This window comes from Delphinus delphis, chromosome X (assembly GCF_949987515.2).
Source record: "Delphinus delphis chromosome X, mDelDel1.2, whole genome shotgun sequence".
NCBI classification, from domain to species: domain Eukaryota; kingdom Metazoa; phylum Chordata; class Mammalia; order Artiodactyla; family Delphinidae; genus Delphinus; species Delphinus delphis.
The window spans coordinates 102,484,197-102,511,569 of record NC_082704.1 but is presented as its reverse complement, the minus strand read 5'-3'; the positions used below and the strand labels follow the sequence as shown (position 1 = coordinate 102,511,569).

At 34.4% G+C, this 27,373-nt stretch overlaps 1 pseudogene; it reads left to right on the top strand.

Moving 5' to 3' along the window:
- Positions 1–1,427: 1,427 nt before the first annotated feature.
- Positions 1,428–27,373, top strand: part of LOC132418237 (programmed cell death protein 7 pseudogene) — a 44,164-nt pseudogene continuing 18,218 nt past the window's right edge.

The following is a 27,373-nucleotide window of genomic DNA, read 5'->3' as shown; positions in this document are numbered from 1 at the left end:
GAAAAAAACATACTACTCCCTGGTAAAAAGCTTGTTGGTACCAAAAGCCTCTGTCACCATTAAGAAATGACACTACGTATGTGAGAAATTAAAGGAAAGCAGAAGAAAAATGTTAAGGTGATACTCGTAAATTCCAGTCTTAAAAAATTCCAACATTTCTAAAAGACTAAGTAGTTTTCAAAGTCATGCTAAAATTAGTAAATTTTGAATGGTTTCTGTTCTTCTACAGTACTTTAGTGATGGTTACATATGTAACAACACACACTTCTTTACATAATGCCACTGCTGTTACCTGGGTCCTTCTGTGTTTGCTCATACCTTCCTCTCTAGACAAAGAATTTTGGTTAAAGTTGGTATCCATGGAATTCTTCCTTATATTTTTGCTAAATTTGGATAAATAATTATTATGTAAATAGACAATCAAAAACATTTTTTAAATATCAGTATTATAAAATCTATTAAATAACTTAAAGTGTGAGTTGATTTAATGAAAAAACAAAACATAGCCATACGAATATATTTACCAATAAAATTCTAGAGCAGTGGTTTCCACCAGGGGACATTTGGAAATATCTGGAGACATTTTTGGTTGTCAGAACTGATGAGGTGTTACTGCTGGCATCTAGTAGGCAGAGATCATGACCTTACTAAACATTCTACAGTGCACAAGACAGTTTCCCAACAACAAATAATTATTCAACCCAAAATGTTAATAGTGCCAGGGTTCAGAAACCTTCCTCTAGAGAAGCTTCCTATTCCAATGTGTAAAGGCCAACATATGTAGTTAATAGTAAAACTGCTATCACATAGCTTTGAACCATCTCTGGAGACTGTCTTGCTGCTTGTGGATGAATTCAAACTGTGGAGTCAAAATAAGATATAGTATACAATTTCTTTGGCCCAATCACAAGGAGGCCCGGTTTGTGATCCTGACCTTTGCCAGCACAATGAATCTTCCAGAACAAATAATTATGAACCAATATCTAGCTGACTGTGTCTTCCAAATATGTCCTTCCATTGCTATACTTAACAGCCAATTACAGCGTATTTTAGTGTCCTGACTCAAGTACTTAAAAGCCTTTGAGGATGGTGCCATCTGCTTGGTAGCCAGGAAGATAGTAACTCTCTCTGGGGATCCATGATGGCTATCTGGACATTTATAGGCATGCCACAAAGATCTGTGAGTTCTCCCACCAGGAGCCTAGGTCCCCTGGCCTGGTTACTGTAGCCAACTTAATGGAAGTTGTGGATGAGATGTTTTCATCTTCCTATATCACTGCCATAAAAATTCCTTGGTTCTGGAACAGGGCTTCCCTAGAGCTCTCATCACAGTGTTCTGTAGATCAGGATTGGAGGGAGCAGCATTTCAACAGATATACAATTAACATGTGGCTCTGTGCAGAATGGAGGGACTGCTGTACCCTACCATGTCGGGGACCATGGCTATGAGCTCATACCTGGGCTTCTGTCACCTCCTCCTTGTGAATCCCAGCAGGAACAACCTGCTTCTTTGTGTGCAGCTGAACATCAGCCAATATGACAAAGAAGAGTAAGATTTTCAACAAGGAAAGACTGTGGCCTGCTGTTTTTAGAGAGCTTTCTTTCTTTTTACTAAGCACATGGAATTATTGTAGCAAGATATACTGAATGGAAATGAACATGTCATGTATTTTGAATTTTCCATTAAGTAATATGCCTTTTCTAGAAACGCAGTTAAATAGATAGCTCTCTATGATAACGTGCACTTTGTGCGGGCATAGTTAATCCTGCAGTCAACCCCTAAATCTGAATCTTCAGCCCCCACAATATCCATTTGTTCACCAAAGAACTATTCATTTAAACATTAGCCAGTACCGTGATCTTGGGAAAGTCAAGATCAGCTTTCTGGGTTTCAGTTTTAACACTTCTAAAGTGGGAAAAAGGAAGGAAACTAAAAATACTGGGATCATATTATATTACATTTTTTTTTTTGCTTACCTCACTCTAATTCCTACAGCAAATGATAGTGATTTTTAAGCATATCTTAATACCTAGATTACAAACCCCCAAAGAACTGGAATTAACATCCTCTTATTTTTGCTTTCTTCAACATCCATCACACTGTTTGGCACAAATATGGTGAAGGCGAGTAAGCAACAACAAAAGCAATAACAAAATCACCTTACAATGAGACTGCCAGGATACTGGCATGATTTTGAAAAGCATACATACAAGGGTGTGGGGACGGGGAAAGTTGAGCCTATGGGAGAGGAAGCATGAAAATGCTCCAATCTGGAGCTTTTTTGGAACCCAAAAGGAATATAGCAAAGAATTAAATTCAAGATAGAAGTGAGAAAGTAAAGAGAAATGAAATGAAAAGTGGACCTTCCATCTGAGTCAGCCAAGTTTTGGTTAGGAGTGGACAGAGCATGACATGATGGAGCTAGCCTGGATTGACGTACACATTGCCGCAAATGTTTTGTTTCCTTATTTCAATGATCTACTTCCTTGAACCTATGCCTCTAATATTGGTTCCCATTCTTCACCCATTGTTTTTCCAAATCTGGATATATCTGTCAACCTTGAAAATTTGTAATGGTCTACCTTTCACCCACTGCTCTATATGTGAGATCCCAGTCATTGTCATTGTCTCATCCTTACCATTATGCTGTCCAGATCTCTGCTGGAGTTATACACTAAATCCAGCTGTCTGCAGACACCTTAAATATAGCATATAAGAATACTGCACTATTCTTTCCTCCACCAGATTTTTATTTCCTTCTAGATTATTTTATATCTTACTTAGTTATACCACCATCCACCCAACCATTCCAGCTAGGTATCATTTTTAAATCTCTTTTTTCTCTCAACCCTGACATCAAATTCGTTATAATAGTCTGTCAGTTTTACCCTCTAAATATTTTTAGTAAGCTCCCTTCTATTCATTCTCATAACAACTTCAATATTTCAAGTTTAAATCTAACATCTCACAACTTCCTAAATCTGCTTGGGTGACTAATCAATATTCAGTAACCCCCACTAAAAATGTGGAAACCCTGTAAAAAGCCACCAACATTATTTAAAAAGCAATATTTCAAATAATTCAGCTGCTTAAAATGTTTCCATGGGTCCTAGTTACTTATAGTATGGATTCCAACATTTCTAAAAGACTTGTACAAGGCTCTCTATGACCTGACCCTTTTTCTTATCACTGACCATTTCCCTGCCTCAAATTTCTGGCTTCAATAACCCAGAATGGTACTTGTTTCCTTCATACACTGTGTAGTTTTGCTTTTCAAAGACTTTCCTTATAACATACTAATTGCCAAAAATATCTTCTGCTCAATCTCTACCTCACTTCTTTCCTGTCCCTATTCCTGCAGCCAATTCATACTCATACCAATGACTCAATATTCAATATTCATACTCATACCAATGACTCAATATTGAGGTTATTTCTTTCCTGAATTCCTCATCTTAAATGGTGTTACATTCTTCCTCTAGGTGCCCAATAATACTATGTGCACATTTCTATTAATCCATTTACTATATTGCTTTATTTTTTATCGTCAGTGTTTATCACAATAAATTATAATTGCCACTCAATGCTTGTTGATTGTATAAAACATTGATAAATGAAAAAACAGAAAGAGAGAGAGAGAGAGAAAGAAAGAAAGGGGAAAAGAAAGAGAAAAAGGAAAGAAAAGAAAAGTCAGTTCTTTTGTAGGCTGTTATTGACATTTCATCTCTTCTTCATTTGTAAGGTCTCTTTTTCATTCTTGAATTCTACCATTTGGAGGAGGATGGAAGATATTCTAACAATGGATTGATATTTTGCTTTTTGTCCTGCAAATACCTCATGACTAGATATGCCGGATTTCCTCATCCACCAAACTAGATGGTCTGATACAAGCATTTTATATGGCAGTTCCCTCTCCAGTGTTAATAATTTTTATTCAAAGTGCCTGGTTCTAAGATCAGGACTTTCCCAACTATTACTTTTCTTTGGCCTCTTGGTTGAAAAGCAGTGCTCTTTATGGCAGGTGGATTTGCTTCTTAAATTTATTTCCAGCTATATTCCACTTTAACTTGCAAATTGGGCACCATGCTTGTAAACAGATTTTTCAAGTCCTCACAGCTCCACAGCCAGGTCTTCTTTTATTCAGGAGTAATGCCGCAGCCCCCTGCGTCCACAGAGAGTGAAAGTTTAACGCTCAGGGCTTCTGTTTCATGTCCCAAGCTTCCTCTGTTACAAAATATGCAGTCTCACAGCTTATTTATTGCCAACCATATCCTTTATTATGAATTTTTCTATCTTCATAAACAAATATAAATATAAATAAAACAGCAGATAAAAAGAATGTAAAACAGCACGACAGAGATAATTTAAATGGAAAAAATGAAATAAGGAATTCTGAAAGTAGAAATGAGACATAAATATCATTTCTATATTTTGAAGAATCCAATTATACATTCTATTTTATACTAAATATATTATAATATACAATTATAAACCCACTTTAAATCCACAAAAGCAATACAATTTAAACAACAACGTTTGACAGTCTCTTTATATAGTATGTTTGCCCATCCTCAAGATTGCTTCGTATATGACCAAAGAAAATGTATTTCTATCAACCGTGAAAATTTCTTGTGTTCAGTCACTTCTCTGGAGATTCCATAGTCCAGTAACTACTTGAGAAATCTAAGAAATCAAGTTTCACTAACTGAAGAAACTATATTCTTTCTCCTTCTCTGGATTTCTGCTGCATAATTTCTATTAAACTTTTTTTTCAAGCCAGCTCTTATTTATCCATATTTCAAAGGACTGTAATATAACTCCGATAACTAAAAACCCTAAATATTACAAGCTCTTCTACTTTAAGCATTTTTTTAAAAAAAATTATTTACTTATTTTTATTGAAGTATAGTTGATTTACAATGTTATATTAATTTCAGGTGTACAGCAAAGTGATTCAGTTATATATACATATATATCTATTTTTTTCAGATTCTTTTCCCTCATAGGTTATTACAAAATATTGAATATAGTTCCCTGTGCTATACAGTAGGTTCTTGTTGGTTATCTGTTTTACATATAGTAGTGTGAATAGGTTAATTCCAAACTCCTAACTTATACTGTAAGTATTTTATAGCAATCTTTAGAAAGAAATTCATTGACTGTTTATTTTCACTTTTGACTAGTTAACAGTTCCACAGCAAAGGTAGAAGTAGCAATGAAAGTACCTCAAGATAAGAAACACAATAGGCTGTGAAAATTTCTTAAATTAGGTAATAGTGAACTCTACCACACTTAGTGTTCTTACTGAGCATCCAATTTTTGAGAATTGGAGGCAATCAGATATTCGTATACTCTTCTGATATGAAATTATATGTTTTTTACAACAGCCAAGAACTAAATCTTTTAGTTCACTTCACCACCTGGTCCCAATATTTATTGTTTCTGTGAAGAGTTACATTTTTCTTTCTCTCTAACCATAATAAAACCCACTCATACTCCAGAAGCCAATTTGGATCTCAACACCCGGAATGAAGGAAGTGGTCTCCTCTTACATAAAGCCTGCATCTCCCTATCATTTGCCATCCATCATCTATTAATGTAATTAATGTATGAGTATATATTCAGCACCTGCTATATATCAGGCAATGGATAGGAGACAGCAAACTTTTGCTGCAAAGGGCCAGATAGTAAATACTTTAAGCTCTGCAGGCCATATGATCTTTGTTACAGCTATTCAACTTTGTCCTTGTAGTATAAAATCAGCCAAAGATAACATGCAAATGAACGGGCATGGCTTTCTTTCAATAAAATTTTATTAACAAAAACAGGTGGTGGGCTGGATTTGTCCAAGGGGAGGTAGTTTGCTGAGCCCTAGACAACATGATCGACACTTAATGGTATATAGTAAGCCAATACAATCATAGGAATCAAATAATAGGGAAATTTTTTAAGATGAGAAAAACGTAAAGCCTTTGGAAGTTGGTTGGAAGTCCTGGACATCTGGATAAGGGAGGCATCTGGAAAAGAGGGAGAGGGGGAGGGAAAGTAGTTGGTTAATTTATAAGAATATCACAGTTTTCTTCAAAATTTAAAATCAACATATCATATACTTTATTTTTTAAGAACAAAGTATTAAACATTCATTTTTGTTTTGGAAAAAATTAACCCCAACATATAATACAATATGTTATATAACAGAAATATTAAACAAAAAGTAGGACTTTTCAGAGAAAACCTCTCTCTTTACATATATTGACATATAACTTGGAAAAGTAATTGGCCATCTAAAATAGTTAAAAAATGGTAACTATGTGAGGTGAAGGATATGTTAACTAACCTTATTGTTGTAATCATTTCACAATATATAAATGTATCAAATCATCTCATTGTACACCTTAAACTTACACAATGTGTCAGTTATATCTCAATAAAGCTCAGGCAATATTTTCTGCATGAGAAAATATTTTCTGCATGAGTTTATTCTTGAGTCACTTTTTCTACAAGACATTTGAGGAATAATTTTTAGATCAAAAGGCTCTGATTGTCTATCAGAAAATTAAATACATAAATTTAATTTAAAATGTTCTTTCCAAAAAATTCAACTATCTCTAAAACATTTACAAATAACCCAGGATTATAAGATTTGATGCAGATTTGAACACTGTGATAATGTAATATGCCCAATGGGAAGAGAAAAGAACAAGGTTAAAATATCATTCATTCTTTATATCCTCATCATTTTTATTGAACCCTTATGAGCAAATGTTGGTTGGCAGTGAACTATTTAAAAATGTAAGGGTGACGTGAAACATTACATAGTGTAGAGTTTCTAAAGAGCAGGCCTCATTGTGTATGAAAATGAATTAGAATCAGTCCAGTCAAGCTTACTAAATACATGAAGAATCTCAGTTGGGAAAATCATCTAATTCAAACTTAAATACTGGAGTTAGGTTTTAGGGATAAGGTTTAAACTATCATTTTTTCCATTCTTTTAGCTTCTGTTGCTATTTTCTAGCTAACCTTCTTAGGGTAATATTTCCTCAACAAAAAATTTATTTTACTTTGTTAAATGCAATTTATAAAGTATCTAAGATATATTAGGCATACAATATATTTGAGTTACATTTAAGTAGCATAATCTCATTGCCCTTATTGTGTCTCATTTGTGTCCTTTGTTTTTCATGACTACATCATTATTTTTTTAGTCTAAAATTGTTTCTGACCATCAGTGGAAATACACACCAACCCTACTGGCCACATACTCTTTGTACATTTTTAAAAACTGATATGGTTCACTTCGGTTATGCCACTTTTATCTATAAAATGTTTATTTTGAAGTATGTGAGGAGATTGGGTTTCTCTCTATCTTGAAAATTAATAACATATATATTATGACATATAACATATGGAGACAAATCTGTGCTCATAACTTATGAAATGCTTCATTGTGCTCTGAATTGTTTTGAATATGCAATATTATTTTTAAAGGAACAAATAGTACATTTTAGAAAATTTCCTTAAGAAGTCTGATGCAGAGTAAAAGGAATTTACCTGTAAGTTTCTTAAGAAGCAAAGAGTTTATCACACAATATCACTACATTGAAAATAATCATTTAATACCTACTCTTGGCCATGTGCTAAGCTAGAGGCTAGAGACACAGCAATGGAAAAGGAAGCTATGAGTATACATGCTCTCATGGAGTTCACAGGCTACTAGGGCAGGTAATTTTAAAACTAAGTGATTACACAAATAATTAAATATTTGCAATTGTGATAAATGCTTTCAAAGGCAATGTTATGGACAAATGAGACTGGGAGACTTGCCTTATTCTGGAGATGAAGGAGAAGTTAGAACCCACACTGTTTGGGGTAAAAGCAGCACAATAGTCTTATGAGGTTAAAATTAAAATATTGCTCAGAAACCAGGAAACTCTGCACGTCTGCCCCATGCAAATTCTCTTTGAGATGACCAATTGGCCAGGAGCTTATCTCTCCTACTCTGTGAGCTTCTGAAATGGAGACTTTGTCCTCAAATCTGATTCACTATAGTATAGCTATGGACTTAGAAGATAGTCTTAGAAACTCTGAAAATGAATGAATTTTGTGTCCTAATTCGGTTCAGCTTGTTAAACAAAATTTCAGAAATAGAGAACTGATTGGATTTTTTTTCTTTTTAGTGCTTATTTCGGGTTTGTTAGTACTGCACCTTGGGAGACACAGCTTCAAGAAGCACTTGAATTGTGTTCCGCCCGACTACAACATGGGGGAGGCTGATAAAGGCAAAATCCTCAAGGTTACAGTTATTTACGTAAGTTGTTTATCAAGAATTATAATTGGAGCTGGCAAGAAGTAAGGGTGCTTGTTAAGTAATGGTTGGTTGGGGTCCGAAATGGTTGCTTAGTTACAAGCAACCTTGAGACCATAAGGTTGCAGCTGGCTGGTGATGTCCTTGGTTCTGGTAGAGTTCAAAGAAAATTCAAGTTCTCAGTGGTGCAAAGATGTGTCTGAAACCAGATCCTTAATGGCTGCCCAACTCCAGTTTTGTATGCCTTAACTGTGATTAACTCCATTATAATTTCAATTTGTCATCAAGTTGATAATTAGGTACAATTGCCCTTACTGTTTCAGACTCTTTCTTCCTTCCATTACTCAGTACTGGTTTTCTTGAAGCTGCTTACCTGAAAACAAAACAAAACTAAATAGCACTGTCTTAGTCCTCATTCAGGGTGATAAAATGTGTAAATTGTGTTGTATGAGGGGCGGTGTGATATTGCTCAATGGAAGATTCCATTTTCTGACCTAAACTCAAATCAGTAATTATTCTTCCCAGCAACTTAGGGTTAAAATGTCACAGTTCATTGTGCACTGACCAAGACAGCCTTAACATTCCCCTCAGCTTGACTAAACTTTAGCCAGGCTTCTTCCTAACTACAGACCCCTGACTTCCTTTTTGTAGAACATTTATTTAAGAAAACTGGCAATGATAATATTTTTTCTCTGTCTCTTTGAGATGTAAGTCTTCTACAACCTAGGAATGTCTTTTTCAAAGACCTGGGAGCCATCCCTTTGAAATGTAATTATCAGAAATGTTTCCCAGACTCTGTGATAGTTGAAGACTAACTTAAATAAGCACCAGTTAGCAAACACAGATAGCCTAATCACACTGACACACTTCCCTCCAACATCCTCCAGTATTTTTCCATTAGCTCACCTCAGCCTTTAAAATTTTCCTGCTTTTTGTTTCAGTGAAGCTGAGTTATATCTCTCTCCCCTATTGCAATAGTCTTGAATATGTTTTCCTTTGGCTGTTGAACCGATCTGGTGCAATTTTTCTTTTAGAGCATAGAGAATTCTGTTTCCTTCTAATTTTATGTGGAATAAGATCAGATATTGCAGCTATACTAAGGACCACAATCTGGGTTAAACCAAACATATGAGAGGAATGCAATAATTTTTCAGAGGGAAATTACACAGACTTTATGATTACAGTCTGTTCTTAGCAAACCCAGTAAGGTTTACACAATCAGAGCTATGAAGCAGAGACATATATCCCAGTGCAAATAGTGTGAGGTAGGCCCAAGGCAGCTTTTGACACAGAAGAGGAAAACAGTTGCTTAACTATTATCCTATTTCATTGATTGAAAAAGAAATGGAAATCAATGTTTAAAACCCATCGTATAGGCTGTTGAACACATATTTGCATATTATATGTGTATAGTTAAAATTCTAGAGCATGGCCTCAATCGTTCTCAAGAAAAATTTATTTTTATTTTACTTTATTTTTGGTTATCTTGCTCAGTCCTTAACCTCTCTAGATATTGTTGTAGGTACATGACTGATCATTAAAAGTAAAAATATAAACTTCAGAATAGATAACATTTCCCACCCCCATTTCCTTCACACACATGATATATCATTCATGGTGTCTATCAGATATTTCACTTTCACTGTGGTTCATATGTGGAGTCTCTAGATTAGCATTGTGCAATAGAACTTTCTACAATGATGGAAATGTTCTAATAAAGAAACCTCTAGCCACATGTGGTTATCGAGCACTCAAAATCTGGCTAGTATGACCAAGAAACTGAAATTTTCACTTTATTCAATGACAAATTTAATTTAAATGTAAATAATCACATGTGGCTAGTGACTGCTATACTGGATAGTGCACTAGATCATATCAATCATAAATATAATCTCTGCCAGTGAGTTAGATAGAGCTTGCTAAGAGGTTAATCATAAAAAACTTTTTACAAGATTTCCGTAGTAGAAAATGAGATCCATGCCTACCTAGGTCAGAGTTGCTCAGTCTCAGCACTATTGATATTTTGGGTCAGATAATTCTTTGGGGTGTGTGTGTGTGTGTGTGTGTGTGTGTGTGTGTGTGTGTTGGGGGGTGTCTTGTGCATAAAGGATGTTTAGCAGGATCCCTGGTCTTTATCCCCTAGATGACAGAAGCACCTGTACTCTAGTTATGACACCAAAAACGTCTTCAGTCATTGCCAAATGTCCTCTGGGGCTTTAAAGAGCATCCACATAAGCACTACCTTTAGTATTCCTGGTGAAATTCTGCCTCCAAGACCACCTGGCTCAATTAAGGAGGCTCATTGACAGGGGCTGGATATCTGAATATATGCCTGTGAAGTAAGAGGAGGAGAGAAAAATAGTACAGGAAAAAAAAGGAAGAGGAGAACTAATTCCATAACAGATACAAGAATAAATTAATTTTTAAATTAGATACTTTGAGTTCTTGCACTTTTAACTTTGCAAAATGACCTCGTCTACATTTCCTAATGTGTTTGAATACTTGGAATTACCACCCATTTAAAGAGTTTCTAACTTCATATTATTTTAGCACATTTAAATTAAGAAGTATTTAAATAGCATTCATAAATCTCACCCCTGTGAAACAAGAATAGAAATAAAAATCTGTTCTAAATCTGTCAAGGGTCAGAGTCATATTTCCTACCTCAAATGAAAGCCAATTAGCTCAGTACAGGTGAAGAAGGGATGTGTATAGAGGCATCTAGGAAGGGGGAAGAGAACATCATCTATGGACATAGTTCTGGATACAGATAGTCTAGAAGCAACAGTCATATAGAAACAGTCTTAGAAATGTCTCTGGACGCACAAGATGTGAGTTCTATTTCTTGATCTGACATATTCAAACTGTGTGAACTTGGGCAATTTTGCTCCTTCATCCTGAATGTTCCCATTTAATTGTACAAAGGCATACCCTATCCAGGTACTTCATCTTTGATTTGGCACTGAGAATGAAATGAAATGCTGTGAGTGTTTGGTTTGTAGCAGTTTTGTGAACACAGCTAGTTAGGTATCTCTTTACAAACTTGCGAATATGGTCTGGGCTGCAATAACATATAGTTATCTTCATAATGAAGGGCTACAGCAATATAATAACTACCTGTACTTTTACAAAATACATAGTACATACTCACTTTTAGTAAGTTATTTCTCACTTTTCTGAAAATTTCTACCCCAGTATACCAAATCAGAAGTGATTGCACAAACTACCATTTATCAATACACTAGTGTCTTTGTTTTTTAAGCTAAAGTATAAAATATCTCTAGTATTTTTTAAATACAACATTTGAAGTTTTTCTGGAAACAAATCAGCATGTGTTTACTAATAACCTGAGCAAACATTTCATTGTATTTATTCCTATTGAGTGTACCAAGATGCCGCTATGTTTTGTTGGGGTTCATCTTAGATATAGATCTACATATGATAATAAGGAGAATATAATTCAGTTTAACAATTGCCAAATGCCTCTTATTTGCAAGTGGTTGTTAACAAAACAGTATAAAACATGCCATAATTCTATTAAAAAGACTTTAAAATTCTTGATGTAAATTTATAAATACGTTTTAGATTTAAAGTTAGTTGTTCCTCTATTTCCAGAGCAAAATATGAGATAGGAAAACACCCATAACTTAAGCCAAAAGGAGGTTTTTACTCTATGACAAGTGGAGGAATACAATTTTGAAAATTGTGATGCTTTTAAGTAAAAACAAGAATGCTGGATGTGTTAATTAACTTGACTGTAGTAATCATTTCACTATGTATTGTATATCAAACATCATGTTGTACACCTTAAATATATGCAATTTCTATTAAAAATCAAGAATGCTGTCTATGAAGAGGGAGAAAGGATTGTAAAAAAATGTGATGAGTTTAAAAAAATCAAGAACTTATGTTTTGAAGGAGTAGGCAAGTAGATTAAATTGTTACAGTAGTAAAACATGCTATTTGAAATAAAATACATGCCTTGAATCTTTAAAAGGTAGGTCACTTTTAAGAAAATGTGGAAAGGTAAGTTTATATAACTGCCATTTCAAAAATAGCACTATTTTTTTCATTGATAATATTGGCAGCATATAGAAGGTGGGGATCTCCATGAATAATTTTTTGAAATGAGTGTAGATTTACTAAGCAAAAGAGTTGACCTAATAATTTTCTCCATCTATTTGGATAAAAATAGTTTGGCTTGATTAAGTGTACTACTGTGATGCACACACAAACTGAGTTTGTTAATAAACAACGTCAGAAGATGAAATATTTCCCACAGTGTTAATATTTATTAGTGTTAAAGAATTTAGAAATCCTAATATATAAATATTTTGATAATTAGATTATTTAAATTCAATAAAGTACATCTATAATGGGATAATCTTAAAATTTTGGGATTGATATAATTAAGAATAATTTTAATTCAATGCTATTGGAAGACAGCAAATATTTGGATCAATAAATGTTGATCAGCCACAGGAAGTCCCTTCATATGTTGTAAGGACAGAAAAGAGGTCTAAGACACGAAGTTACTTGAATTGTGGCAGTTTTATAGAAGAGCTGTTAATAATAATGGTAAGAGGACTTTCTAGAGATGAAGGGAGGATCAATTGGGAGTTTGTGCTTTGCAGTGAACAGAAGCCCAAAAGAAATCTGCAAATTCCAACCAAATGATACATATTCTATTTCTTCCCCCCAGTGTGGGTAGAGGAGGAGTTATAGAATAAATAACTGTTATTTACTGAGTAGCCACTTACTGTCAGAGACTACAGAGGTACTTTACATGCACTGCTTTATTTAAAGTTTAAGTGTGATTTGCTTTTTTAACTTGAAATCAAATCAAATGCTCGCATCCTCGAATGATTATATCAGCAGGAATCCAGTTTCTGTTTCTTGAGTTGAATAGTCCTCTTAATAAAGAGTCTAGATCTTCAACTGCTTTACCCATTTCTACATAGCACATAGCTTGTGCTTGGTGGCCTTTCATGTCAGCAGATCTTGCCTAGAACCATCACAAAACATCAGTGAGTTTTTAATAATGTTTGACCTCCAAAGGGATTTGCAAGAGTTTTAATCCTTTCCTCCCATGTGACTCATTGGCTCTCAGGCACATTTATCCATCTCCTCCCAGTAAACAGAATCTGCAACCAAGGGATATTAAGAGGAGCCTTCTTTGCTAGGCTAATTATACTGCAGATATATACATCTCCCAAGGCAACAGGCGCCTCCTTTCTTCATATTTGCATAATTAAGATGGGACACGTAAGAAAAAGAAAGGGAAGGTGAAGGTGAAGGGAAGAGATAAAGAAGGAGAAGAAAGAGAAGGAGGAGGAGGAACTCGAAGATGAATTGCTTTATAGAAGAATTTTGCAGTCTTTTCTTTAAAAATACTCAGGTACACTTTAAATGTAATACACTCCAGCAAGGTAGATCAAGTTCTCTCAGTTTCCAATATTCTTGAGGATACACATAAGGGTATTCAGTGAAGAAAAGTGTTATGTTCCCTGACATTAGGTACTATGTCATTTTAGTAACAATAGGAGTGATATGTAGTGAATTCTTCTCACAATCATTTTATTTCTTTACCTGTAAAAAATATGCTGTTTTTTGTTTGTATCCTATCGATTTAAAAATAGATGGCATATGATGTACAAGAGAGAGTTAAAGAAAATGGAAATTATTTTTTTTGTAGCAATGGAAATACACAGTCACATCATATCTCAAGCAAGAATAAGACATTATATGAACATTTTAAAAACAAAGATAAATACTGCAAGAAAAAGTGTATCAGTCATAATTAATCAGAAAACCAAAACACCTCCTATTAAAGAAAGATTAGAGGCTAATACACCAATTGGAATGGCTGATACAATAAAGATGAGGAGGCAAAAATTTAGAATTACTACCCCTGGGGTAGAAATTGCAGAGACCACAGTCAGTTATACCATGCTCAATTGACTGATTTCAAGACAACACTTGGTCAAATGATTTGGGACTATTTGACATCTGCAAAATCTCTTCACACCAGTACCTAGATTAGTGTTTTATTGAGAAGCTGGGAGAAAGTGTGTGTATACCGGGGATAAGAATCTTGGGAAGACATGTTAGTACTCTATCACAATGCCTTTAGTCTATAAGTCAATAATTTTTCTCCTAGAGGAACTCTTACAAATATTCCAAAAACCCATGTAGAAAAATGTTCATAAAAATGGAAAAAAATGGAAACAATCTTACTGTATATACTTATTAACAAGATAATGGATGTATGGAATGTGTTATTTTCATAAAATGTGAAAGGTGAAATTAAGCCAAATGTTTCAGTATGGCTGAATCTCAGAAATATAATGTTGAAAAAATTTGCCACTTATAGCAGAATTTATGAAGTATAATATCATATACAACAGATATTATATGCAAAAATATCATATATATGTTAGGGGTACCAAAGCAAATAACTCCTGTAAATCGTTAACAAAAACCTAATACAGATAAGGACACAGACAGGAATTTCACAGAATAGGAAACTTGAATTTAACATAAAAATATATTCTTACCAGAAATTTGGAAAACACAAATTGATACAACTAGATACAATTTCACTCCCCTCTGAAGGCCAAAAACTATAAAGTGTGAAAGGCCTAGTATTGGTTAAGAACATTAATGGACATGCATGTTGATGCAACTACTTTGGTCCAACATTTGAAAGTGAATTTAATCCACAGTTCAACAGGCTAAAGAATAAACATCATATCATGATACCAATTGACACATAAGGCATATGACAAAATCCAACATCTATTCATGATGAAAACTCTCAGCAGACTGAGAACAGAGTGGAACTTCTTCAATTTGATAAAGAGCACCTACAAAAAACCTACAGCTAACATCATCTTTAAAGGTGAAAGACATTATTTTTCCCCCTAATATCAGGAACAAGACAAGGATGCCCACTCTCACCACTCTTAATCAACATAGAACTCGGCATTCTGACCACTGAAATAAAGCATGATGATGATGATGATGATAATTAATAAATAAAAGGCATACCGATTGGTTAGAAAGGAAGAAATAAAGTTTTCACTATTTGCAGATGACATCCTTGTCTATATTGAAAATATTAAAGAATCCAAAAGAAAAAACAAAAAAACTAGAACTAATAAGTGAGATTAGCAATGTTTTAGAATACAAAATTAACACATAAAAATCAATTGCATATCTATATATTAGCTATCAGCATGTGGAAAATGAAATTAAAAAAACAATACCATTTACATTAACAAAGAATATGAAATATTTAGGTATAAATCTAACAAATCATGTACAGAATATGTATGCTGAAAATTCCTGTGAGAAGTCTGCATCCATCCTGGTCAATAGCGCCAGAATGCCTAGGCAGATAAAATGCCAGTCTCACTGTTACCCCTGTGATCCCTCCTTGTTAGGGTCTCCTCCCTGCTGAGTGTATGGGAGAGTGTTTGTGTGTTTCATAATGGCCGTGATCCCCCGGATAGGTGTTTGGAGATTTCTTAGTGTACCGTGTGTGTGTGTGTGTGTGTGTGTGTGTGTGTGTGTGTCTGTGTGTGTCTGTGTGTGTGTGTGTGAAGCTTAATGAAGTGTGATATCTTTTTGAGTTTTAGCAACAGCCAGCTATAGGTGCTCTTTTAGTTTTTACTTAGCATGGTGATTGCAGAGTGACCAGCATAATGGATATTGAGGTTGTTCAGATGAGACAGTGGGGAGAAATGATCATTGTCTTCACAAAATAGTTACAATATCTTACTAATGAAATAAACCAAGGAAGACTTCAATAAATGGGGATACATACTGTCTTCATGGATTAGAGGACTCAATATAGTAAAAATGTCAGTTCTCCCCAAATTGATCTATAGGTTTGGTGTGGTTACTATGAAAATCCCAACAAGGATTTTTGTAGATATAGAAAATGTTATGGTAAAATTTATATGGAAAGGCATAGGCTTTTGAATAGCTAAAACAATGAAAAAGAATAAAATGAGAGAAATCTTTCTACCCAATATTAACTCCTACTATATAATTACAGTAATCAAGACAGTGTTGTATTATCAGAGGAACAGAATAGAGGACCCAGAGGCAGTTCACATAATATGCTCAACTGATTTTTTTTTTACAAATATGCAAAAGGAATTTAATGGAGGAAGCATAACCTTTTCAACAAATAGTGCTATAGCAAATGGACATCCCTGGGCAAAACAATAAGAACAACAAAGAATCTTGACCTAAACCTCACACATTACACAAAAATTAACTTAAAAACAGATACTGAAATGTTAAAGGAAAACTATAAAACTTTGAAAAAATAGGAAAAAATCTTTGGAATCTAGGTCTAGATAAGAGTTCTTAGACTGTAGACCAAAACCATGTTCCATAAAAGGAAAGACTGATAAATTGGGTCTCATAAGAATTAAAAACTTTTGCTCTGTGAAATATCCTATTCAGAGGACGAAAAGACAAGCTATCCAATAAAGGACTAATATCTAGCATACTATATATACTATATAAAGACTTGCAAAACTCAACAGCGAAAAGCCAATAGATCCAATCATAAAATGGGCAAAAGATATGAAGTGATGTTTCACTGAGGAGGATATATGGATGGCAAATAGTTACATGGAAAGATGTTCAACCTCATTAACCATTAGGGGAATGCAAATTAAAACCACAATGAGATATCACTACACAACTATCAGAATGGCTAAAATAAAAAATAATGACAACATCAAATGCTGGTGAGGATGTGGAGAAATTAGATCACTCATAGGTTGCTGGTGGGGATGTAAAAATGGTGCAGCCATTCTGGAAAACAGTTTGGCAGTTTCTTATAAAACTAAACATGTAATTACTGTACAACCCAGCCATATATATCCCAGAGCAGTGAAAACTTATGTTTACACAAAAGTTTGTACACTAATTAACTGCTCATAGCAGTTTTATTTGTAATAGCCAAAACTAGAAACAACCCAGATGTCCCTCAAACGGTGAATAGTTAAACAAACTGTGGTAATCCATATCATGGAATACTATTCAGCATGAAAAAGAATGAAATATTGATATGCAAAACAACTGGATGATCTCCAGGGAATTATGCTGATTAACAAAAAGCAATCCCCCTAAATATTACAAACTATATTATTCCATTTATATTACATTCTTGAAATGACAGAATTATAGAAATGAAGATGAGACTGGTGGTTTCAGTTGGCCAGGGACAGGCAGATAGTAGCTATAAAAGTCATCATGAGGGATCCTTGTGGTGATAAAATTATTCTGTATCTTGACTTTATTAATTTCAGTATCCTGTTTCATAGAGTAGTAATGTTCTACAAGTGTTACCATTGGGGAAAACTGGGTAAAGGGGACACAGGATCTCTCTATATTGTTTCTTATAGCTACAGATGAACCTATAATTATCTCAAAATAAAATTTTTAATTTAAAAAATAAGTGCAATTAATGGTTAAAATTTCAGACTCTAGATAGAGACTATCTGGTTCAAATCCTGAGACTACATCCTGTCATCTTGGGTAAATCTATTTATCCTCTCTGTATCTTACTTTCCTCATGCTTAAAATAGGAATAATGGTGGGTGAAATAGGTAAAGGGGATTAAGAAGTACAAACTTCCAGTTGTAAAATAAATAAGTCGTGGGGATGTAATGTACAGCCTAGGGAATATAGGCAATAACATTGTAATATTTTATGTGGTGACAGACGGTAACCAGACTCATAGTGGTGAACATTTTATAATGTATTAAAATATCAAATCACTATGTTGTACACCTGAAACTAATATAATATTGTAAGCTAACTATACTTCAATAAGTAAATAAAATAGGAATAATAAAATTTATCTCATAAGGAGTTACTTACATAGCTTAAATAAATGAATGCTTGTAAAGTACATAGAATGGTGCTTCTCACAGATTTATGCTCAATAAATGTCAATTTTATTTACTACAATTATTATAGTTGTATGTATGTTCATGCTTATGAAAAATTTAAAAGCCTGCATGGGATGGGTACATACCAATTGCAATATAAAGGCTACTTTTGGAGGCAGAAATGGTAAGGGGATAAAAGGTGAAACTTGAGTTGTGCATATTTTATATCCTTAAAAGATAAAGCAGGTAAATACATTTTATCTTTGTCTTATGTTTTATACTATGCATCTATTTTAAATTATTATATTTGTTTTAGAAGGACATTATATTATGTAATTTAGAAATAACACATTATTTGATGAATTCATTGCATAATTAAGTCTTCAACATTTTCTAGAAATAAGCTATTTTCAGTGCATTCTCTTGATTTTCAATTACTTTATAACTGGGTATACTAAACCTAATTTTACTTTTTATTAATGACAGAAGAAAATATTATGAAAATGATTTATTTTATTGTGCTAGAAATCAATAATATTCCCTGGCATTATTAAATTTTTCAGAGTTTAAATTACTCTCTGAATTCTCCCAATTGTAATGTTTTTTGACATAGTTGTTGTTATCTCTGCTTTCTCCATTCTTGTCAACTGTCACTCTCGGTAGGAGGCTTCTTTTATTTCCCTTTCATCTACACCTATAATGTTCTCATTATCATAGCAAGATATTACGGTTGATAGGAAATGAACAGATCAACAATCCTACTTAATATTTTAGACATCATCCTAAATTAATGACCTCATTACACCTGCATATATCTTTCATTCCCCAACCCCCGAAAAGTGTATCATGGGATCAGTTACACTTATTCTCTCACTTCCTAGAGTTGATGTCACTAACTACCATGTGTGTGACCCTAATCAATATTATTAAAATTTGTTGCAAATCTAAGTTACAGTGTACAGTTTATTAAAATATGTTTTAGTCTTTAATGATTATTTTCTCAGATAATTGGATCAAAACTCAAGCCTTAAATAAATGATAATCTACTCATATTATCCCATATATGATGTGTTAATATATTAGTGATATCATTGATCCATCATTTGATCCAATTCACTCTTATATAAACAATATTTATGGAGTATCTGATATAGGCTAGGTATTATCTACGTACTGAATGTATAGAAATGATTGACATAATCCCTGATATTCAGATGTTTCCTATTTTGGACATTAACAATTATAAACTGTTTTTATTTTACACCTATAATTAAAGAAAAGGGGAATTACAATTATATTTATTATTTGACTTAAAATGCTGGAATTGGTACAACATATCTCATTAAAAATAAGGAAGTAAATTTTAGATAACATATTCTGATTAACTCAGAATACTGTAAAGAAAGGACTATGTAAGAAAAATCTATTTAAGATCAAACTATGCATAATCTGTTGTCTGAGTTACAAGAACCTCTTCTTATGCATAATAAGTAGTAAAAAGAAGCAAGATTTATAAATGTAATAGTTTATCCATGTAAACTTGTAAATCATGTTTGTTGCAGGATATATTGTTTACTTATATTGTTAAATATTTCTTTTAGAAATGTAAATTGATCACTTAGCACATAAAATAACCCACTGTCCTTGTACTAATTTGATCCACCACTATTTCTATCTAAATTTGTCTAGTCTCTCTCTCTCTCTCTCTCTCTCTCTCTCTCTCTCATATAACTCCTTCTGCTAGTCAGAAAACCTCAATCCCCTGAGTCTCTTTGTTCCATTTGCAGACTTGCAAACTACAAGTAAATAAAATATGCAATCAGTAGATTTCTATTCAAAATCAATGTGAAGATTTGTTCTTCCACACTGTCTTCATCAGTTTGGTCTGCTATAACAAAAATATAAATTGGGTGTCTTAAACAACATACATTTATTTCTTACACTCTTGGAAGTCTGAGATCATGGTACCAGTATGGTTGGGTTCTGGTGAGGTTTCAGACTCCTGACTTCTCCTTTTATTCTCACATGGTGGAAAGAGAGCTAGAGAGCTCACTGGGGTCTCTGTTACAAGTACACTAATCCCACTCATGAGAGACCCACTCTCATGACCTAATTACCTCCCAAAGGTCCCACGACCTAATACCATTACCTACGGGGTTAGGATTTCAACATATGAATTTTAGGGAGACACAAGCATTCAGTTCATTGCACACACATAGTAGTAGGAGAAACAGATGCTCAAAGAATTTTATTATGACGTGGTAAGTGCTATGATAGAGGGATTTAAATAGTCCTATAGGTTAACAAAAGGAGTTTATTTCATCGGACCTCCAGGAGTTATAGAAGTTTACCTGGAGGAAATGATTCTTGAGTTAGGTCTCAAAAGTTGATAATGAAGTGGTCAGGAAGAAGATGATAGAAGGATTTATAAGAAGAGGAAACTTAGGAGAAATGACATAGAGGTATGTAGCTGCTGTGTGTCAAGGTCAAAAAACAGTCCAGTATTTATTTCTATTGTACAAAGTGAGTTCTGAGAAGTAGTGAGAAATAAAACTGGATAGGAAAATAAAAGCTTTCAGGTTACCTAAGACTTTTTACATCATGGCAAATACTTTACTTTCATATTAATGCAGAAGAACCACTGGAGTTTTTTGGTTTTTTTAACATCTTTATTGCATAAAAGTGGAATGGTTAATTTGAATTCTCTGTAAATCACTTAGAAAGTGGAATGGGGAATGGATTTGAAAAGTATCGTGCTAGGAGAAGAGATAATTTTGAGGGCTAAATCCAATCCAGAGTTGATGAAGACCTGACTAGGACAATAGTATTTGAAGATGAAAAGTGGATTTCATTAATATTTGTGCAATGACATTGACAGAACTTGATGATTAGTAAGGAGAGACAGAATAGTTGTATTGGTTATTCAGTGCCACACAACAAATTACCCCCAAACTTAGCAGCTAGAAACAATAACATTTATTATTTCAGTTTCTGTGAGTCAGGAATCTGGAGCAGCTTTACCTACATGGTTCTGGCTTGGGTCTTCTCATGTGGTTGCAGTCATGATGTCAGCTAGTGCTGAAGGATCTGCTTTCAAGATAGCTCACTCACATGGCTGTTGGCAGGAAGCCTGTGCCTTGCTGGCTCATGGCAGGAGGACTAATTTCCTTGCCAATAAATATCTACATAGAGTTGCTTGAGTATCCTCATGAAATGGCAGCTCACTTTCCCTAACAACCAGTTATCCAAGAAAAAGGAAAAGGTATAAGCTGCAAATCTTTTTGTGTTTGAAGTCAAGCACAGTCATTTGGGCAATATCCTATTAGTTGCATACGTGCAAGATGACTACACATAGGCATGAATAACCTGAGGCAAGACTCATTGCAGACACGGTGGTCAATAATAGAGCCCACATTTTTGTCTTCAGTGTTCAGTTGGATTATAGTGACATCTACAAGATAAGCAATAGAAGAGGAGCAGAGTTATTGTGGGTGCTTGCTTTGTTTGGTGTGTGTTTCTAGAAAGTTAGAAGGTAATAAATTCACTTTTGGAAATTATCAGCAAGTACCAAATAATATGCTTCTGAGGTACATTAATATGTTAATGATGGAGAAATAGATTTGAGAATCATCAGCATTTAAATGGTACTTTATATTTTAAGATTAGGAAAGTTCATCCAAGTAGAGGATAAAAATGAGATGAAAGGAAACAACATTTTTTAAAAAAAAATGAGAAAGGGATTAGAAGGTCATGAAAGAAATTAAGCAAGATGATCAGAGAGGTAGAAATAATAAAGATTAGCACTGTAGAAATAAAGGAAACAAATAGTTTAAGAAAGTAAATAGTCAGAAGTGTCAAACAAAGCAGAAATATCCAAATCTAAAATTTGTCCATTGGATTTAGCAATATTTTTTGCCACTAATGATGTTGCCAGAGCAATTTCAAGTGTGGGAGCATGGAAGCAGAAAACATATAACAGAGGGTTAAGTACAGGTAAATTAAATAAAACTGTGTTTAAGTATGCACACGTTACGTTCCATTCTGGAAACAGAAATATTTCAGAATATTTAAGACAGAGGGAATTTAATATTGGAAGTGATTACATAGGTGATAGGTGAAAAACCTAATAGGAGATAATGAGGCAACTCAGAGATTAGCAATCTCAAAAGCTGCTGCAGTGCCTTTGCTAAAGGAACGAAGGGAGGAGAAGCCCAGAAACCAGGGGGTCCTCCTGGTTAAAGTTGGATTCAATTCTTGTAAGAACTGAAGCCACAGAGGAGAAGCAGCTGATGCCAAAAATGCCCCATTGGCAGGCAGAGAGAGTGAGAAATACCCATTATACTCCCTCCTTCTGATAGTGCCTCCCATTGGCAGACTACAGGTGAAGTCAGCTGACCCAGGAATCTAGGAGAAATATTTCTCCTGGGGTCAGCCCCAATGATATAAAATGGAAAAAAGGAGAGGAATGTAGTTGAGAACAAACAGAGGAACAACGGACACATTTTTAAAAACCTGCCAGCCTCATTAAAGACAAACCAAATTTGAGGTCCCATGTGAGAAACTTTGTAGAACTTTAATGCATAATGAAAAATGAACTTCACTTAAAATGTTTCAAAGACTGAGGCCTATGCTCTAAGTAAAATACCCGTAAATTGAAGAGCTTTTATCTCAGCACTTTTAATGTAGAAAGATTTAGCCTGATCGAAAATAATTGAGCTTGACATTATCTCTCATAATACAGGAAATTATCAAGAATTCCCTGCACAGAATACAGTCATGAAATATTCAGAATACATTTTATTTCTAATTAAATATTTCCTTTTTTTGATTCAGTGAGGTTTTTCAGTCTTTAAAGGTATGAAATAGTAATAGAATGAGATGTATTTAGAACCACCACAGCTATGACAGAACAGCAACAGCAAGTAAAATATAATTTTATCACGTTATAGATACTCGTCCATCAAAATGTTAAATATTATTGATCTGGTAAAATATGCAGCAGTATTCAACAGTAGTGGGCATTGTTGAAGCTCTCACAACATCCTTTCCTCTCTTTTGAATCCTAACAGAATCTTGATGTAGGTCAAACATTTAGTACTCTCATTCCATGTGCCTCAGAGGAATCTGACCCTACAAATCTCGTTGGTGTGAGAGTCTGATTGGCTTAAGTTAATTAGCACATACTACCTCCTAGAAACTGGACAGAAGTGGGCAAATGAGATAAATGGGTAATGGGGGGGGGGGTGATAAAAACGTCTCTTCGAGTGCCGGAACACCAGAGTTCTTTCTTATCCTCTGCAAATTGTTATATGCCGTTGTGGAGCCCAGAACTGCTACAGCTATCTTGCTAGCAGACTAAAGACGGAGAAGGGGGTTGGCTAGTGTCAAGATTATTTCAATAAAATAAAGCAGAAGTTATTGGCATAAGCCAAACCTGAAACCTAACTTACAATTTCACTGCCAGTTATATGGGCAAATAAAATTCTTTATTGTTTAGGTCAGTTTAAGTTGTGTTTTCTTTCACTGGCTGCCAGAAACATCTTAAATCAATATACAAAATGTTGGGGGTGTGTGTGTAAATATGCATATATACATATATATAACTAGTTCCCAACCTTACTATATTTATACTTGATTCTTATATATATTCTATTCATATATATATATATAATTTTAAACATTTGAAATACTAATAAATATTTTGAAAATTCCCGCATAATAATCTATATGCTATATCTATTTATCAGCTCAGGTGACAATTATATCTGACAATATTCTTTTGGAACTTAATCATTTTAACTCAATAAAAGTATTTGCGTTCTTTCATTTCATATTTTAATATCCAAAATCAAATGCTTCTTTACACTTGAATTGACCCTTTCTGCCTCTTTATCAATTCTCCTAACCATATACAAATGAGTCAACTTCTGCTTGCAGAGCCATTAAAAAAATAAAATTAATAAATTTTAGAATTTAACTTAAAATTCCAGTAGTGTGATAGATACTGGAAAAGAAGTTTTCAACTATCTTGGAATCATTAACACTTTAAAAAAATATAATGACAGGCACTGAATCCCTCCCATGAAGGAAAACTGTACAATGCATCAATACATACAAAAGCTTGCATACACTATAGTGGATTCTCAGACTGAGTGATACGGCAAGATATGGTTTAAGAAAAAAAAAATTGTTAATGCACATGATTTATAAAATTTTATTTTTTTTACATCTTTATTGGGCTATAATTGCTTTACAATGTTGTGTTAGTTTCTGCTGTATAACAAAGTGAATCAGCTATACGTATACATATATCCCCATATCTCCTCCCTCTTGCATCTCCCTCCCACCCTCCCAATCCTACCCCTCTAGGTGGTCACAAAGCACCAAGCTGATCTCCCTGTGCTATGTGGCTGTTTCCCACTAGCTATCTATTTTACATTTGGTAGTGTCTATATGTCCATGCTACTCTCTTCGTCCCATCTTACCCTTCCCCCTCCCCATGTCCTCAAGTCCATTCTCTACATCTGCGTCTTTATTCCTGTCCTGCTTCTAGGTTCATCAGAACTATTTATTTTTCTTTTTTTAGATTCCATATATATGTGTTAGCATACAGTATTTGTTTTCTCTCTTTCTGACTTACTTCACTCTATATGACACACTCTAGGTCCATCCACCTCACTACAAATAACTCAGTTTCATTCCTTTTATGGCTGAGTAATATTCCATTGTATATATGTGCCACATCTTTATCCATTTGTCTATCAATGGACATTTAGGTAGCGTCCATTTCCTGGCTATTGTAAAAAGTGCTGCAATAAGCATAGTGGTACATGTCTCTTTTTGAATTATGATTTTCTCAGGGTATATGCCCAGTAGTGGGATTGCTGGGTCATATGGTAGTTCTATTTTTAGTTTTTTAAGAAATCTCCATACTGTTCTCCATAGTGGCTGTATCAATTTACATTCCCACCGACAGTGTAAGAGGGTTTCCTTTTCTGCACACCCTCCCAGCATTTATTGTTTGTAGATTTTTTGATGATGGCCATTCTGACCGGTGTGTGGTGATACCTCATTGCAGTTTTGACTTGCATTTCTCTAATACTTACTGATTTTGAGCATCCTTTCATGTGTTTGTTGGCAATCTGTATATCTTCTTTGGAGAAATGTCTCTGCCCATTTTTGGATTGGCTTGTTTCTTTGATGTTGAGCTGCATGAGCTGCCTGTATATTTTGGACATTAATTCTTTGTCAGTTGCTTCATTTGCAAATATTTTCTCCCATTCTGAGGGTTCTCTTTTCATCTTGTTTATGGTTTCCTTTGCTGTGCCAAAGCTTTTAAATTTCATTAGGTCCCATTTGTTTATTTTTGTTTTTATTTCCATTTCTCTAGGAGGTGGGTCAAAAAGGATCTTGCTGTGATTTATGTCATAGAGTGTTCTGCCTATGTTTTCCTTTAAGAGTTTTATTGTGTGTGGCCTTACATTTAGGTCTTTAATCCATTTTGAGCTTATTTTTGTATATGGTATGAGGGAGTGTTCTAATTTCATTCTTTTACATGTAGCTGTCCAGTTTTCCCAGCACCACTTGTTGAAGAGGCTGTCTTTTCTGCATTGTATATTCTTGCCTCCTTTATCAAAGATCAGGTGACCATAGGTTCGTGGGTTTATCTCTGGGCTTTCCATCCTGTTCCAGTGATCTATATTTCTATTTTTGTGCCAGTACCAGACCGTCTTGATTACTGTAGCTTTGTAGTATAGTCTGAAGTCAGGGAGCCTGATTCTTCCAGCTCCGTTTTTCTTTCTCAAGATTGCTTTGGCTATTCAGGGTCTTTGTGTTTCCATGCAAATTGTGATATTTTTTGTTCTAGTTCTGTGAAAAACACCATTGTAGTTTGATAGAGATTGCATTGAATCTGTAGATTGCTTTGGGTAGTATAGTCATTTTCACAATACCGATCCTTCCAATCCAAGAACATGGTATATTTCTCCATCTGTTTATGTCATCTTTCATTTCTTTCATCAGTGTTTTATAGTTTTCTGACTACAAGCCTTTCGTCTCCTTAGGCAGATTTATTCCTAGGTATTTTCTTCTTTTTGTTGCAATGGTAAATGGGAGTGTTTCCTTAATTTCTCTTTCTGATTTTTCGTTGTTGGTGTATAGGAATGCCAGAGATTTCTGTGATTAATTTTGCATCCTGCAACCTTACCAAATTCATTGACTAGTTCTAGTAGTTTTCTGGTGGCATCTTTAGGATTTTCTATGTATAGTATATTGTCATTGGCAAACAGTGACAGTTTTACTTCTTCTTTTCCAATTTGGATTCCTTTTATTTCTTGCTCATCTCTGACTGCTGTGGCTAAAACTTCCAAAACTATGTTGAATAATAGTGGTGAGAGCGGGCAACCTTGTCGTGTTCTTGATCTTAGTGGAAATGGTTTCAGTTTTGCACCATTGAGAATGATGTTGGCTGTGGGTTTGTCATATATGGCCTTTGTTATGTTGAGGTAGGTTCCCTCTATGCCTACTTTCTAGAGAGTTTTTATCATAAATGGATGTTGAATTTTGTCAAAAGCTTTTTCTGCGTCTGTTGAGATTATCATATGGTTTTTATCTTTCAGTTTGTTAATATGGTGTATCACGTTGATTGATTTGCGTATATTGAAGAATCCTTGCATTCCTGGGATAAACTGCACTTGATCATGGTGTATGATCCTTTTAATGTGCTGTTGGATTCTGTTTGCTCTTATTTTGTTGAGGATTTTTGCATCTATGTTCGTCAGTGATATTGGCCTGTAGTTTTCTTTCTTTGGGACATCTTTGTCTGGTTTTGGTATCAGGGTGATGGTGGCCTCGTAGAATGAGTTTGGGAGCGTTCCTCCCTCTGCTATATTTTGGATGAGTTTGAGAAGGATAGGTGTAAGCTCTTCTCTAAATGTGTGAGAGAATTCGCCTGTGAAGCCATCTGGTCCTGGGCTTTTGTTTGCTGGAAGATTTTTTTTTTTTTTTTTTAACATCTTTATTGGGGTATAATTACTTTACAATGGTGTGTTAGTTTCTGCTTTATAACAAAGTGAATCAGTTATACATATACATATGTTCCCATATCTCTTCCCTCTTGCGTCTCCCTCCCTCCCACCCTCCCTATCCCAC